Raw genomic sequence first — 18,482 nt, 5'->3', positions numbered from 1 at the left:
GGACGTCACGGACTTGTCAATGACACTAGATATTTTTGAGGGGAAAAATAAAACTAGTTGAATGCTTTGCTTTCATCGTAAATGCTACGACAAACTCTTTTAAAGCGAGAATACGAAGGATACATCTTAAATGCTCTAATTGATAATTTGAAAACAATTTTAAAATGATCGAAGATACGCTTTTCATTATCGTGCATGGCTTTTATAAGATTGGAACAGCCTAAACATCGGACACTAATCTTAATTTCTCACAAAAAGTGTTAAATAGTGAAAGTTAACTTTTTTTTTTTTCTTTTTTTTTCAAAGTTTAATTCTTTCCTTAATATGTGATATTTAAAGTAGTTCTTAAATTCTACCACTATAAAATAATTGTCCACAGCACATACCCAGCACTTAATATTTTAATATTTTTTATTTTTTTTTGTATTGAAGAAAACTAAAAGAATTACAAATAAATAATTACAGTTATGATCATATAGAAGAATAATCTTTTCACTCCTAAACTGCCGATCCATTTAGCTGTGTAGACTTTTCACCCAAACACAGTGCATGGCTATTTTTAATTAAATATCAGAGAGCCTACAGACAGCGTAGAGGCTTGGAACGCTTTATATTTCACTTTTGTTTATTTCATAGTTCAATACAAATGAAAATGAAGATGAATATAATGTCTCCCCTCCTATTCTTGTTTCTCTCTGCACTGACATCTTATGCTTCTTTGCCTTCTTATTACTCTGATCAACAGGCTCTGCTCTCTTTCAAGCGTTCACTTTCTCCTGACCCCAACAATGCTCTTCTGTCCGACTGGTCTCCTCATAATTCCCTCTGCAACTGGACTGGCGTTCTCTGCTCTTCTCGTCATCATCGTGTGGTTTCATTGAATCTCACTGGTATGTCTTTACTGGGCCCCATCTCTCCTTTCCTTGGCAATCTCTCATTCCTCAGAGTACTCGCTCTAAAAAATAACAGCTTTCATGGCCAAATTCCTCCTCAGTTGGGGAGGCTTTTTCGCCTTAGAATACTTAGATTGTCTGTGAATGAATTGGAAGGCTCCATTCCCTCCACTCTGGCTAACTGTCGTTCTTTGCAACGTCTCATACTGTCGATTAACCATTTGACCGGGAGTATACCTTCTGCACTTGGCCTTCTTTCACATTTGGAGATCCTCTATTTAGGAGTAAATCAGCTAACAGGCACAATACCACCTTCCTTGGGAAACCTGTCCTCGCTAGTTGAGTCGTATTTGGATAGAAATGAGCTCCATGGCGATATTCCAGATGAACTTGGCCTTCTTTCACGCTTGGAGTTCCTCTATTTAGAAGTAAACCAGCTAACAGGCACAATCCCACCTTCTCTAGGAAGCCTGGCATCACTAGTTGCATTGCACTTGGACACCAACAACTTGGCAGGAGTGATTCCTGATTCCATTTCCAACTGTACTCTTCTCCAAGTTTTGCAATTAGATAGGAACCAATTAACTGGCCACATTCCCTTTGAGTTGGGCAGTTTGCTCCATCTTCGACGCCTTTATTTATGGGATAATCGTCTTGTGAGCGGAAGCAGTGGCTTGTCTTTTCTAACAGCCTTATCCAACTGCTCCTCTCTGGAGTATCTAGAGTTGTCAGGGAATTATCTTACTGGCAGTTTGCCCTCTTCTATTAGTCAGTTATCAAGCCATCTTTCTAATTTTTTGTTGGACTCTAATCAAATTGAGGGAAACATACCAAGTGGCATTGGGAACCTCACAAAGTTGCTAAGACTAGATTTATCTGATAATTATTTCAATGGTTCCATTCCATCAGCTCTTAGTAACCTTCCAAATCTTCAAGGGTTGTTTTTGGGCAGAAACAATTTAGATGGAAGAATTCCACGAAGTTTTGGTCATACAAAACAACTTGGGGTATTGTCCTTAGGTGAAAACATGATCTCAGGCCGAATTCCAGAAAGTCTTGGTGATCTTCCACAGCTGAGACGCCTTATTCTTCATCACAATCAATTGTCTGGAAAACTCCCTGCAAGTCTAGGGAGATGCATCACTTTAGAAATGGTGGACTTGGCATATAATAGACTAGAAGGAAATATACCTCTTGAATGGTCAGGTCTAACAAATCTTCAGTTTTATTTCAATATTTCCAACAATTTCTTACAAGGTTCTATTTTGATAATAACTAAAATGGTAATGGTCCAAGGCATGGATGTGTCTCTCAACTACTTCTTAGGAGAAATTCCTGCTGCGCTATCAAGCTGTCAAAACTTGCAGTATTTGAATCTTTCGTGGAATTCATTTGATGGCTCAATACCAACAGCACTCACAAGTCTAAAATATGTTGAGACTATTGATCTATCAGGCAACAATTTATCAGGTGCAATCCCTGTGGGCTTCCAGGAAATGAAAATGCTTCAGTATATCAATCTTTCTTCTAACAACTTAACAGGGGAAGTTCCAAAGAGAGGAGTTTTTGGGAGAATTGATCAGTCGGCAGTTTCTGGAAATATTGGTCTCTGTGGTAGTTGGATTGAATTACAACCATGCTCTGATTCCAAACGAAAGAAGTTCTTTCTCAATAACAAGGTGATAATAGCTGTTGAGATTGCTATTGGAATCATCATCGTGTCTTCTGTATTGCTTCTAATTTTCTATAGGAGGCGTACAAATCAAAATATTCCAAATCTCAACATTGGGCCTGAAAGGATTTCATATCAAGAACTTGAAGACGCAACTAGTGGGTTTAGCCAAACCAATCTTGTAGGAGTTGGTAGCTCTGGAGTTGTTTATAGAGGAATTCTTAGTAATGGTACACATATTGCTGTTAAAGTTCTCGATCTAAAAGACGAGAATGCTCTACAAAGTTTTGAAAGGGAATGTAATGTGCTAAAAAGAATCCGACATCGTAATGTGATCAAAATTATTTCATCTTGTTCCAACCTTGATTTTAAAGCATTGGTTCTTCCACTTATGTCAAATGGAAGTTTGGAGAGATGGTTATATCCTTAGGATGGAGATGGATGCAAATTAAATTTGGTTGATCGGTTAAAAATAGCAAAGGAGATAGCACAAGGAATGGAATATCTACATCATCATTGCTTTGTGCAAGTCATTCATTGTGACCTAAAGCCTAGTAATGTATTGTTAGACAATGATATGACTCCACATGTAGCAGACTTTGGCATTACAAAACTCTTATTTGAGAATTCAAGAAATTTGTTGACTTCTACAAATGCACTAAAGGGATCTATTGGCTACTTTGCACCAGGTACAAAATTTTGCATATCACATTACCTTTGATTATTTTTAATTTTATATTAGTATTTCATATGTAAATTAAGAATTAAAATTTATAATATTATATTACAGAGTATGGAGTCAATGGAAAAATTTCAACAAAAGGAGATGTATACAGTTATGGAATTTTACTTTTGGAATTATTAACAAGGAGGAGACCAACAAATGTCATGTTTATTGACAAAGAAGGTCTTAATCTATCAAAATGGACAAGCATGCATTTTCCAGAAAAAATCAAAGAAGTGGTAGATAGTGAACTACTCAAAGATGTTAATGAATCAAATGAAGCAATGGTATTAACATGTCTCACTCAATTTACACATGTTGGGTTGGTTTGCACAAGAAAGTTGCCACAACACCGCCCAAGTATGATGGAGGTAGTTGGAAGACTAGAAAAAATAACAAGTACTTTTCTTGATACTTCAAGAAGTTTTCATTTTCCATTAAATATCTTACCTTTACTTGAGAAAACAAGTGGAAAACAAAATTGTAATTTAGGAAGTTCTGAAAATTGGTCTTCATCTACATTTTAGTTCTTTTACTCAACCTAATATAGGAGGTTAAATATTATGACCTTATTTTGTATTTACTATTTAAAGAAAATCATTTTGAATAATTCACTACATTTTTCATTTTACTTACCAATTGCTATTGAATATTTCTAAGATATTTTATGTTATTAATTATACAAATAAAAATATTATGTAAATTAATTTATTCTACAAATATAAAACTATTGATTGCAAAGCAAGGTGGAAGATTGAAATTAAGCACAGGAAACTCTTGGTGAAGGTTTTGCAAATGGGGTTGCAAGCTTTGGGTTTAACTATGGAGGAAACTCTGTAGTTAAGCACGCTCAGGCTGGAGTAGCACTAGGATGGGTGACCTCCCAGGAAGTCTCGGTGCTTCACCCCTGTGAGCATCACCTAGATCCAATAAGTGCTAAGTGTTCCATTTATTCTCATGAGAGATGGATTCATGTTGAATCACTACTCATGAAACATGGGTCATCGAGTTTGAGTCAAAATCACACAGTTAAATCCTGATATTCATATCACAATTTGACTAGCTGTGGAAATTATCTCCTACTTATCAATTGATGAGCTTAAGGGGCTTTCTAATGAATGGTTCATAAGGCACAACACTTGGTGAAGGTTTTGCAAATGGGGTTGCAAGCTTTGGCTTTAACTATGGAGAAAACTCTGTAGTTAATCGCGCTCAGGCTGGAGTAGTACTGGGATGGGTGACCTCCCGGGAAGTCTCGATGTTTCACTCCTGTGAGCATCACCTAGATCCAATGAGTGCTAAGTGTTCCATTTATTCTCATGAGAGATGGATTCATGTTGAATCGCTACTCATGAAACATGGGTCATCAAGTTTGACTCAAAATCACACAGTTAAATTTTGATATTCATATCACAATTTGACTAGCTATGGAAATTATCTCCTACTTATCAATTAAGCACAGGTGCAAAATCATACAAGCTGATATCTTTTGGTTATTAAAATGATGGTCTTGGTTTCAGATTGCGTGAAAATCAATCTTCAATAAGTTTTCTAGTAGAGTAACAATCACTACACTCGAAGGGTTCTTGACAATCCTTCTGCTCTTCTTCCAAATCAACTCTCGTAAACAGTTTTTTTCCAGAAAATTGTCAGGCACATCAATTACCTCCTCCAACATTTTTTTATATACAAACAGCTCTCTTCTAGCTGGGGTCCCATGGGCACCCGCTTGCTTAAAAATAGAGCAAGTGCCGCTGAGCTTTTTTAGGAACATTTAAAGGGGAGCGGTCCCATGGGCATTACACATAAATAGCACCTAAATTGAAGGAAATATTAAAAATATAAATTGTTGTTTTTAGAATTTTTGGCAGGGTGATTTCAATTTGGAGGGAAAATGAAGTGTAGGTTCTTGTCAAGTGGTAGAATTCTTCCCTAAATAGTAGGGGCTATTTCCAGGCCCCCCCTTTTACATCCGCTCAACTAAAAAGTAGGTGCTCCTAATTAATAGGAAAAGATTCCAAATTAAGTGTTAGCCCCCCCAAAATATTATCATGGGACCTCCAGCTCTTTAAATATAGAGCCCAAGCCCCCCCAGTGGTCTACATGTCAAAACTTTGAAATGACTACGCACCAACCAAAAATGCACATTTGTGTATTTATTAAATAAATTAAAAAATACGAAGTAGCTATATTGTAATTTTTGAAGTTAATTATTAAAACAATTGGTCAAATCAAGTACAAATACGTTGCTGCATAGGCAGCTAAGAAATTTCGTGAGAAAATATCATTTCGAAATCATGTTTTTCTAGGGAACGCAGTGATTATACAGAATATCAGAGGTAAATTAAGCTGGAGTGATTTGAGTTTGCTGGGAAAATTCCAAATGGTTAAAGATACTTAGTGTGAAGGGGCTATTTCAATCAACTCTTCTTGAACGGTGTTTTGATATTGTCAATAATGAACCTTATAACATTTTTTGGTCTCTATGAACAGATGGTCAAATTACACGGACTTTGGCAACGATTGTTTATGAGTGATAATGCCCTTTGATTTCAATGCATTCAATTGCCGAGTATATAGCGCTTCCTTACTATTTCCAGCTAATTCATTATGTCTTGTCAATATGACCATCATTTTGAATTAACCAGACATGAGATTTAGACTGAGAATGTCTTTGCTTGAATAACAAAATTTCCTTTTAATAAAATGGAATGAAAAGATTTTTTCGTGAGTACCAAACTTGTGCAACAAGTCCTAAAGCACATTTAATAATACATGGTCTAAATTTTTTTGGGTAGATAAAATAAGAGTTACAAGTACGACTTCCTTTATACTTGATTATGCTGCTACTTATTTTATTAAATTCTTATTCAACAACACCATAAAGGTCCATCCTACTATTTATAAATTCATGATAGGAATCTATAATCTTATGAAACCTGATAGGTTCTCTTGGATCTTAGGCAATTGTAAGGTTCATCTTAAATCTGTCATGTAATACAATTTAATTTAAGACTTTTGTTTCTTTTTCTTGAAACATAAGTTCACATGATATAACATAAAGTTAATGTTATTTAAGAATGAGCAAAATTTACTTTACATGAAGCATTTATGCCTTATAATATTTTCTATATATTTTCTATATTCCAGGAAAATATTGCATCAAAGCTTTATATGAACAACCTAAATAGAAATTTCAGCAAACATTAAAATATTTTTGGAGCACCTAAGAAAATAATAGGTATTGTTAAAAAAATTGCATAGTAACCATCATGAATTTACAAATAATATTTTATTCATTATCATCTCAAATTTCAATATGTTGATAATCAAATCAAATATCAACTATTTTAATTAAAAATGATAATTTAATATGGTTTAACAGATTATTTTGCTGGAAGATGAAGCTTAAACAAGAAAAACCTATTATGGTGTATTTTATGATATCTCTACATTAGTAGGTATCATGTAGAAGTGTCATATTTCTTTCATAATTTTATTGCATGAGTGAAATAATGAATCGAACGTAAATGCTTCATAATGTAATACCTTTTTGTAGACCATCTTCTCCGTCTTATTTTTTGTACATATGAATACCTTTATGTACTAAAGTTGAGAAGTTCACTTCATGTTACTAATTGAATGGTGTAGCGCCCCGCCAAGGGATCCAAAAGAATTAACCTAAAGTTTCACTAAGTTTGCTAAACATTTTTTTTTTTTTTAAGTAAGAAAGTATGACATACACATCAAACAAATAGTAGCGGAAGCAATAACATGTAATCATCGACAAACATACATTGCAAGTTACATTTCTTAAAGATCCCAAGACGTTGAGTCACGTTTAAATTTAATTAATTCTAAGTCTAACAACTAACACATACATATAAAAGAATAATCAGAAACTCCAATGTCCATAATATACATTTGTTCCGAATGCTCCTTGGCAAATTAATTCGGAATGCTCATTCATCCACTGTACATGTCACAGGGTATGAAAGGTTTAAAAGAATATACATATGTAAAGATCAAGATACAACATCCTCAAATCCATGATACAAAGTACAGTAAAAATATATGAAACTATTCACCATACATGATACATCCATACATCCATAATGATAAAACATCTATCATAAAATCTAACCATCCATCATAATAATCCAAGAACATAGTGAAGGTAAATGCCAATCATGAAAACTCCAGCCACGGTGACCACGGAATGGATCTCAATGGTAAGAGTAAAAGCACTACCACCCGACCGCGTGAAACCTAAATGGTCCACTCTCACTGTGCTGAGGAGATAGTCTCAAGTCCCAAAATAGGATAACAAAACCTATAATCATAATTACTCTCTAAGTCCAGGAAATCCTATAAGTATGCTAACTCAAGGGTTCCTAAAAAGATCGACATCTATGTCCTAGAGGTACCACAAGACACGTAGGAAACCTAATATGCAAGCGGGAAAGTGTCATCGCAAAAGTCATGTAGAAGTTACCCGAGCAATCCCTTAGGAATCTCGGGTCCCTACTGATCCTGCGGCCACTAGTATCCTCTCGTACTGACGAGGCATACTATGGAATGCAAGGTCGTAACCAAGCGTCCTCTCTACCCCATCCTAGTCTGTACTAGCACTCATGGCATGGGAGAGAACATACAATTATCTTGTTAGGTTCATTTTCTCTCATTTAGTGTAAATGTTTTCACTTATTAAAAATGACTTACAATGGGTTTCTCAAGGTAGCCTCTTAGGGCTCCGACCCCCATTGCAAGCCACTTCCCGACTCTACACATAGATAACCTACCCTAGCTCATGAACTCATAAATCAAAGAATCATAATAAAACCATCTCAGTCCTATGCGAGCAACTGATAATATCATAAAAGGATAATCCACAAAATATATCAGTTCTTCATGAGCAACAGATAACATTAAATAGTAATCAAGTAATCACGACAGTTCTCTATCAGCAACTGAAGGCATCAATGATAAGTCACAAAATCCAATGGTTCTCTAATGAGCAACCAGAAAGTAATACAAGTATAACTGATCGAGACTCAGAAATGGTTATCAAATATAACTGATCGAGACTCAAAAATGGTTAAGTTAGGTATTCTCAAATACATACATCTCAGCTTCACACAAGGAACTGGAAAGCAAACACAAACAGTAAACACAATCATGTCATGGAGCACTTCATCACATTACCATGGTCAGGTTTAAGAAAGATTGAGACCAAATCATCAAGACATCACATTCACAAACCCCGAGCCTCTGGTAACAACCTGAACTGGTCAACGCTAAACCAACCCCAAAACATTCAAAGTACAAAGACAACATCAAAGTCAAGAGATTGGATCTGAAAGTATTTTTTTTTTTAAAGTTAAGGTAAGGTTTGTGATTTAGTTTAATGTCGAATTCAAGTAACAAAGTTTTCACAACTACCCTTTTTCGAATAACCCAGTTCTATAATAATTTTCATTAAATCAATATCCAAATTGTAATTTAGTCAAATAAAATTCATTATTAATTAACTTAATTAAACTAATTATAATTAAATTAATCAATATTTATTAGATCTAATTATTTATTTTAATCCCACTACTAAATGTTTAATTTTATTAATATTTAAACAAAATTAAAATCTACAACTATTTTTATACAATTAATATTTATTTATTAAATATTTAAAAAGTTTAATATATTATAAAAATTAAATATATATTATAATTTTTATTATTTAAAATTTTTAATTAAATAAATTTCGTTTTTAATAATTTTTTATATATATATATATATATATATATATTTTTTTTTATGATTTTATTTTATTCGAAAAAAATAAGTTTTTATTAAAAATTAATTTTGTTTAATTTTTAATACAAAACAATTTCTTCCAAAGGATAATTATGTAAAATATAAATATATATATTTATATATATATATATATATTTATTTATTTTTATTTTATTTTATTTTTTTATCTAGAACTTTTCAATATCATTAAAACAAAACCCTTATCAAATTAGATCTTAATTTCTAAATCAAGAAAACAAGGGTTCTAATTAATTCATCCAGTCTCCATGGATACAGAAATTATTGACGAATAATTAATAGCTTCACAAGATTGAAAGCTTAAAACTTTTATCACAGAGAATACAGATCTTCAAACCCCAGACACGAAGAAGGCAGGAAGGGATAATTGCATATTTAATGGATAAAAAACACAAGACCCTACCTGATCCTGATGCTATTATGCAACCTCCAGAAAACTGTATGCGAATTCGCTCCTCTCAATAACCTTTCCCTTCGAGACTTTCTTCGTGTCAGCCTTCTGAAATTTGCTTCCAAAAATTGTCTTCCTCCTAATTCTCGTCCAAATCCGTATCCTCGAAAATGAACCCCCCCAAAGTTGTGATAAGCAATTTCTCCTCAATTCGGGGCACTAATTGTGCGTTTACCCGAGAAGACTCTTTTCACAACTCAGTTAACTCAAATTAACTTTTATTATCTTTTCTAATTCTTTTGCATTCAACTTTCATGCACATTAAGTTGAATTATTAAATAACTTTATTTAAAAATTCACTTGACTTCAATTCTTAATTAATTTATTACTTTAAATCTTATGTGCACTTTTAAGAAATTAAAATAACATTATTAATTTTTATAATTTAATCTTTTAATTTAATTCTTATATTTAACTCATGTTTAGATCATGTGATCTAGAATTCTTAATAAAATTAATATCTTTCAACTTTTTAATTTATTTTAGAACTTAATTGATAACATATTTAATTAATTTAAATAACAATAATATTTAGCATTTATTTAAAAATGAACTCCAAATATATTATTATTAAATTAAATAAATATTATCCTATTCTAAATATATCTTAAACTTTAATTTCCAACTTTAATTCTTTTATTTAATTAATTAATTAATTAATTAAATATAAAGATATCATAATAATTCCTTATTAAATTAAATCATTAATTAGTCTTTTTAATTAGACTTAATTAATAGAAAATACACCAAGGACTCAAAAAGCAACATACGAAAACCCATCATAGAAAAATACATACCAAATCAAACACAAGGGTTATAATCACCAAATTACATCATTTGATGCATTCGGAGGGTACTTAACTCAGATACTTGTCCTAATTATCAATTAGGACAATTGGCTAAAGGGTTTAGGATTTGGACTTAAGAGTTTATCTCCCCTCTCTTACCATTGAGACAGTGCGATAGGGTACGCTCATCCTGACAATTCAGGGAAGTCGATACCCGGTACCTGCAACCTGCATAAAATCCACGCATGTACAAACACAATATTCTAAGCTAAACAGGCAATGGCAGGAAGTGGTGCATCGTGTAGATCCCGACTAGCAGGTGACTACGACTCCCTTCCTTAACCATATCAGAAACATCATACATAAATAAAACAACACGCACACCATACACATGCAGTATGGGGTAAGTATCCATAAGAAACACATGGAATAATGAACCATCTAACTAATCATCATTGATAACTGAAACCATTGAATAATCATCATACATGCATGAAATATAGAGTACCAAGTAATCTCATCATATAATAAACTGAGTGTAAACATCATCTGATAATCTCTAAAATAATAATACTACCCATCAAACATAAATTGGCCTAAAAGAGTTTGGCAATCATATCATAATGTAGCTCGAAAAATGTAAACTAGGGGCCCATAATCTATTGTAAGAGGTAATACTTTTTAAATATTTCTTAAACTAATTATTACTTGTATTTATTACATTTATATTTGGCAGTGAATGATCTTATGAGTGGTACTTTCTTCCAATTGAAATAATCAACCCACAAACTGATTTCTACACCTTGCTAAGTATAAGTTAATATTCAATAAGAACATATCATATTTAGAATTTCACATACAAATTTCTCAATCGTACAACCCTTTTTCTTTTAATCAAACAAAATGAATAGTTCCTAGAAATATATCTCCGTTATCTTCCATGGAGTATACAATCTATCCCAAAATATTATTTATTATACCCCTAGAGAGAGGAAAAAGGTGACAATAATTAGAAAAACTTGTTCCATGAATAGTTTCTTGATATGGAATTTCATAAACATTTTAATATACTACTATTTACGATTAGAAGATTTCAAATTCTACATAATTATATAAAAGAATTGAAAAGAAAACTAAAACTGCAAATGAAAATATAGTGTTAGAGTAATTATTTGTTTGCACTTATTAATTAAATCACTTTGATTTAATTAATTAAGTTGCCTATTACTCTATTTTGCTTAAGCTATCTTGTAGGTGCATTATTAATTAATTATTAATTAATAATGTGCAACCTAGCTTTTTAGTTTAGGGTTTCTATCTCACCTTTATAAGGTTGAGACTTGTACTTATTTCATTATCTCTTATACATTTTTTATTTGACAGCAACTTTTCTTCTATCTTCATTTTTTAGCAAAACCCTTGCCTCTTCTCGTCTTTTTCTTCTATGACAGGTTTTTGCATACAGGGATTTGAAGGCTTTGTGGATTTGATTGGCTTATTTTCTCAAATCCTACATGGTATCAGAGCCAGATCTGCTGTAGCTTGTTCGATGTTTCAAGAAAAAGGGAGAACAAGGGTTTGGCGGATCAGATCTGGTATTTTTTCAGGCTTTTTCTGAGAAAACAAGGGGGTCATTGATTTGTAGAGTAGTTTGAGGCCAAACAGACCTCACGGAAGGATTCAGAAGGTGTCAAAACCTCTGTTTTGATATAAAATTTGTTCGATTTGGACAACGTTGATCTGGGGGGCAATTTTTTTTGCCGTACAAGGCCGTACGACCTCCTGCACACGGATCGAGGCAAAAAAATTATAAAAATCGCAAAAAAAATTCAATTGCGGCATTTTTTGGCCGCTGCGGTTAATTAACCGGAGCGGAGCCGCTAGCAATCACCGCTCACGGCTCTGCCCAGCAACAGCCCTCCACCCTCCCACCGCCCGACCGCTGCTCTGCCGGCGGTGGTGATTTTTTTTTTAATTATTTTTTTATTAAAAAAAATAATTTTTTCATGCATTTCAGAGGGCCTGGTGGTTTTTTCTCCGTAACTTGAGCATATGGACATATTTTTTTGATCCGAAAAATGCGCCAGAAAGCTGGTTCTGAGACGGAGATATTAGTGTAGGCATTTTTGAGTTTTGATGCAGTTTGGTTGCCTGTTTTGGCAGTCAAAGCCAAATGTTCTGTTTTGCACTCTGGGAGGCGTATCTTGAGCATCCGATCTCCGATTTTGGACTTCTTTATATTGCTGGAAAGCTCTTTCTATGCTCTTTCCAGTGATGCTGGTTGTTGTTCCAGATTCTGTTCCAGGCACATCCTATTCAGTCTTTTGCATTTTAGCATTCTGGTGGATATCCTGTTTGTTTCAGGTCCGGGGATCGATTTTGTTGCTTCAATTGCTTTGTTTTGGGCTCTACCTTCTGTTGTTTTAGCCTTTGTCTTTTCTAATCATTGTTGATATTCATTGTAAGCATTTTTATGCAACGCACTGAGATAAAGTGCCACTCTTGCGTTTCGAGATCCTTTTCATCATTGTGATTCGTTGTACTTGCATTATTTTATAAAGTGCCATGGGGGGGATAGTTTTTTGCCGCTTATAGGCCCTCTCTCTCTTTTGCCTCATGCAGTGTTGATGACACGTGCCTTTATTGGTGTCTGTACCTCACTCTCGATGTGTCTGGTTCCTGTGTTGTAGGAGATTTTTTTGGCCCACCTTTTCAGCTGCCTGTCACCTCACCTACCTTAAGGGGAGGTTATATTGTTGTTCTATGCTTCTTTGGTTGATGGTTCGTTGGTGTGACCTATGTATTTAGTACCTGATCCTACATACTAGGCGATTGCAATGGCTGGCTACCTATGCATTTCGGTAAGATGGATCATCTACCATATAGACACGCTTGGTTCATGCCTTCTATTTCCATGGAGGTTCTACAAATCAGCATTTTGACAGAGTTTTGCAGTTCTTCATGCTTCAGTGATTCTCTTCTGATCTCTTTGTTCCTTCTTCTGGAACATTCTTTGCTACCTCTTTTTGGAGTAGGGTTTTTCCCATGTGGTTTTCTCTATTTCTCCTCTTTATAGAGATTATGTTGTGATTGGGTACCTGATCAGGCCTTGTTGCCAGGACCCAATTTTCCTGCTTTCATAGTTGTGCTAGGTTAGCTTACCTCCTGAGCTTCGCTTAAGGGGGGGTGTTAGAGTAATTATTTGTTTGCACTTATTAATTAAATCACTTTGATTTAATTAATTAAGTTGCCTATTACTCTATTTTGCTTAAGCTATCTTGTAGGTGCATTATTAATTAATTAATAATGTGCATTATTAATTAATAATGTGCAACCTAGATTTTTAGTTTAGGGTTTCTATCTCACCTTTATAAGGTTGAGACTTGTACTTATTTCATTATCTCTTATACATTTTTTATTTGAGAGCAACTTTTCTTCTATCTTCATTTTTTAGAAAAACCCTTGCCTCTTCTCGTCTTTTTCTTCTGTGACAGATTTTTGCATGCAGGGATTCGAAGGCTTTGTGGATTTGATTGGCTTATTTGCTCAAATCCTACATATAGAACATCAAGAAACATAATCACATATTGGTTCACCATAAATCGTGACTTTGTCCACACTAAGAGTGGGGGAATTATATTGATTGAAAAGAATGAGTTTACAAATAGATGTCATCAACATTTATAGATCATAAGTGATCAATTGAAGAGACTAAACAATTGGAGAGAAAATATCGATGATCGTTGGGCTTCAAATACTTAACAATCTACCACTTGAAGACAATGGATGCTTCAATTGATCACCCATTCCCTTGCTCTTACATGTTGGCTTACTTCTTTTTAACAAGGCCAAGAGAAGTCTTGTTAGATTCTAATTTCTCCTTGGCAATAACCTTCATCAACATGTCTATTAGATTGATCGTTGTGTCGATTTTGGCAACCTTTAATTTTCCTTCTTCTACATAGTTAGCATGCTTGTTAATATGTTTGGACCGACCCTAAGAGGAATGATTATGAGCCATAAAAATTGCACTTTGACTATTAAAAAATAAAACAAATCATCATATTGCCAATGTAGATCACTAAACAAGCGTTGTAACCAAATCATTGCTCTAGCACCTTCAAAAAGAGCCAAGTATTTGGCTTCAACAAAAGAAAGAGTAACACAATGTTGCAGCCTTGAGGTCCAACTAATGGCAGCCCCAACAAATATGAAAGCATAACTAGTAGTAGACCTGCATTTTTCTTGATCTTTGGCAAGATCTAAATCATTGAATCCTTGTAGCTAAACATGATTCTACCCAAACATAATGGGCTCAGTGCAAGAAGCTGGGTCTCACTTTTGGCCAAAAAGTGGAAGTGTTTTTCCTATTTTTGAAATATCTTGTCAATTGATGCCAAAATTTGAGGCATTTAGAGATTAAATATTAAAAAAATAAAAAAATAAAAAATTGTAGTGTTTGGAATCTCCTTTTTGAATATGTAATTTATTTGTATACCCATATGATAGATTGTTGTTTTGGTATGGATCTTTGAAAACCACTTTTTCAAAATGCCTGTTTCAGGACCATACCACAGTCATGTATGAACACCATAATTTGACACAACTAAATGATTTTTTGTGAATCCTTTTAAATGAAGTTACTTGATACACCAAAGATTGATGAGAATAATTTTCATAATTTTTTTAATGAATATATATTTTTTATTAATTTTTAATTGATGATTAAGCTAATTTCTAAAACATCTTGTGTATGTACACCATAATTTAATCAAAATTTAACTTTTTTAAAAATAAAATAAAATTTTAAAAGGTTCGATTCATTCATTAGAAGCTCCGTTTTCTCTAATTTGTTATAGATGTTTTACATTTTCGTTTGAACTAGATCAAGTGTGCTATAGCTTACAACTATAGAAAATTATAAACTTCATAAAAAAATTTGTGGCTACCATCATTTCCATCTACACGATTAAAAATTATAGAAAACTTTTAAAGTATCCTCTCTTAGACAATAATAGGAGATAAAAGGTCAAATTTTTGGAGCGACTAGGGCACGATAACAAGTTTTATGATTGTTTTTGAAAAAAATTGAGATTGCTTTGATCTTGGCTCAGAATTTATTTGATCGGTTCTTATGGCCACAAGCGTGGTCTCCAGGAGTCTCATTCTTGTTGGAGCCTCCAATTGTGATGGATCTTCTACTGGGGTGAGTTCATAGGAGAAGGAGCCATTTTATGTTAGCGAGTGCTCGAAGTTAAATAAAATTAATGGTTACCTTCCGTGTAGTCAGGATCGGCCTGTGCTGGTTATCCCTCCAAAAGTAGTAATGAAAAATGTGGACTATTTGGCCACACATGCATTGATATGCAAGTTTCTTGGTATCTGGATTTCCCTATCAGCTCTGGAAGCTTGGATTCATTGTTCATGGTAGGTGGGAGGTGATATGGATATTATGCTAGCTGGTAATAACTACTTTTTGGTGAATTTCTCTTGCATGTCAGATTGGAACTGTGTCTTTGAGGGAGGCCCATATTTTTATGACTGTGTAGGTCTTTTTGTCAAACCTTGGCATAAAGGGCTCAATTTTGTTGAGGATCTTCCTTCAAGGGTTCCTGTTTGGGTTCGCCTACTGTGGCTTCCTTTGGAGTTCTAGTGCGAGGATATCTTGTGTCAGATTGTTGCTATGCTTAGGAAGCCGACTACTATAGCACATCAATCACTAGACAAAAAGATTATTTATTATGCCCATATTTGTGTCGAAATTGATTTAAATAATCCTTTTCTAGATTCTTTGAAAATTTTCTTAGGCTCTTCTTCTTGGATCCAATAGCTAGACTATGAATCTATTCCCTTTTTTTGCCACATTTGTCATGTGTATGGTCATTTATAGTGCCAATGCCCTCAAGCTTCCAAAGACAATGGTACCTCTAGTGGGTTGTCTAGCCCAAGGATGGCCAATGATGGTAAGGGGAATGGTCAAACTATTAGTACTAGAAAAGGGAATGCTTAGACTAATAGTACTAGTAAAGGGAAAGCTCAAATGAACACTTCAAGTTAGGGGCAAGGGCCATCCAATACTACTGGTCCTAATAAGGATGGTTTTATCTCAGCTTGAAACTATGCTAAGGGGTGGGGTCAAAAGCGATCTCATCTAGATCGGCAAGTGGACTTAGGGTTCAATCATTTTGAGGTTCTTGACAACATGGTCATAGAATAAGGCATTCCTATAGAGGCTTAGTGTGGGGCTACTGGCTGAGAGGGGAGAGTTCTATTCTTAGTGGCAACTAGGATGTTGCTATTTAGAAAATCCCAAAGACCTCTATTGGCCTTGAGTATAGTGCCCTTGTGGTTTCTCCTACTCCATAGGAAAAGGATGTTCTTCTGGCAGATTTGGTTAAGATGTGTTTGCCTTTGGTAAAGGAAAGTGATGCAAAGACCATTTAAGAAAGTCTCTTTTGCTACTCCCTCAAGAGTTGGGCGAAAGCAAGATTAGGAAAAAATTAAACTTATAGGAGATTTACTAGTAGAGTCTAGGGTTGTTCGGACCTTGGATGATCATTTTCCCCACTCTACTCAACGATTATTCTCTTATGGAATGTGAGGGGGTTCAATAGCATCCCTAGAAAATAAGCTATTCATGAGTTGGTGGTTGATCATTCTCTGGATATCCTTTGTATCCAAGAGATCAAGCTTTTAGTGCACTCCTTGTTTAGATGTGCTCCTAAAATTTGGTTTCTAGGCCAATGTCAGTGTGTTGGTGCTTTGAGGAGCTGTGGTGGTCTTTCCATTTGCTGGGATCCTAGGAAAGTTATGCCACTTTACTGGGTCTCTTGCCTCTTGACTCTCTCAATGGTTGCTTCCTCTCTAGAAAGTAGAGAGATGATTCTTATTACTAATGTGTGTGCTCCTGTTGATCTCCCTCACAAGCTCAAGCTCTGGAAACATATTAGGCATGTCAAAAACTGTCATCCTTTCTTGCCTTGGATTGTGGCTAGAGATTTCAACTCTATTCTCAATCTGGAGGAGAAGAGGGGTGGGCTGGCTCACTTGGGTCCTTCTTCTAAGCTTCTTCAACAAAATATTGTTCTTTTAAATCTCTTTGATGTCAAAACTCTTAACAGGCTCTTTACTTGGAACAATCAAAGGGTTGGAATCGATGCCATCTCAGAACACTTGGACAGGTTCCTAGTTTCTTGCTTTTGGAATTGTGGCTCTCTTTCTCTCTATTCTAAACTTCTTGATTGGAGAGGTTCTAACAATTGGCCTATCAAGCTCATAGCTAGTTATGTTGCTATCCCCAAGAAGCATCCCTTTAAGTTCCAACTTATGTGGCTTCGAGACTCTTCTCTCCATGACTTAATGGCTCAATTGTGGAGATAGGGAGGCCCTACCTATGGCATTGTTATGTTCTTCTTCTCTAAAAACCTTTAGTATGTTAATAGGAAGTTGAAGCATTGGAACAAGAATGGTTTTGGTAATCTCCACATTATGAAGAAGAGGGCTTAGGATCATCCTGATGTTATTACTAGGCAGATTCAGGATTTGGATTTTTCTAAAGCTCTTGGTATAGAAGAATCCCAAGCTTCTACTGGGTAAAAGCACAAACCTGTGTCACCTTTTATAAAGGAAAAGTGATATTAGAATTTAAACTCTTCAATTTTAACGACATAAAAGTGGCATTTGTGTTTAGAATTTGAATATGATATAAACTAATGAAATATGTAAAATTGGATGAAGTTTATGTTTATACTTTTTATTAAAAAAATTGAGTGAAAAATTTATTTATTTTTGAATTTTTAAAGTGTATTTTTTAATTTTTAAAAAATACTAAACATATAGAGTTTTTTCCCCGTCAAACAAATATATGCAAATTTTCATATTTTGGTTTGATTTTGGAATATGTTAGACTTGACATGTATACCTAGTGTACCAAAAAAGAAAAATTTAAATTTGACTAATATTTTTGAAGTTATAACTAGTCAAAGTCAAAGTTATTAGAAATTGACAAGTTTTTTCTCCCGTCAAACTTTTCCATCAAATCTACATATTTTTTTTTTAAAATTACGTATTCTTGAAGAAGACTATCTCCTCTAGTGCAGCATTAAAAAATAACAATTTTTAA

General features: G+C 34.2%; 1 pseudogene across 1 annotated transcript; it reads left to right on the top strand.

Moving 5' to 3' along the window:
- Positions 1–512: 512 nt before the first annotated feature.
- LOC149561168 (uncharacterized) lies at positions 513–3,928 on the top strand (annotated as a pseudogene). Its single transcript, XR_016363779.1, has 2 exons — positions 513–3,254; positions 3,356–3,928. The product of XR_016363779.1 is annotated as an uncharacterized LOC149561168 (transcript).
- Positions 3,929–18,482: the final 14,554 nt, after the last annotated feature.

Source organism: Cupressus sempervirens, chromosome 4 (assembly GCF_028749045.1).
Source record: "Cupressus sempervirens isolate cs-2001-9-10 chromosome 4, ASM2874904v1, whole genome shotgun sequence".
Classification (NCBI taxonomy): Eukaryota; Viridiplantae; Streptophyta; class Pinopsida; order Cupressales; family Cupressaceae; genus Cupressus; species Cupressus sempervirens.
This window is presented reverse-complemented; position numbering and strand designations above follow the sequence as displayed.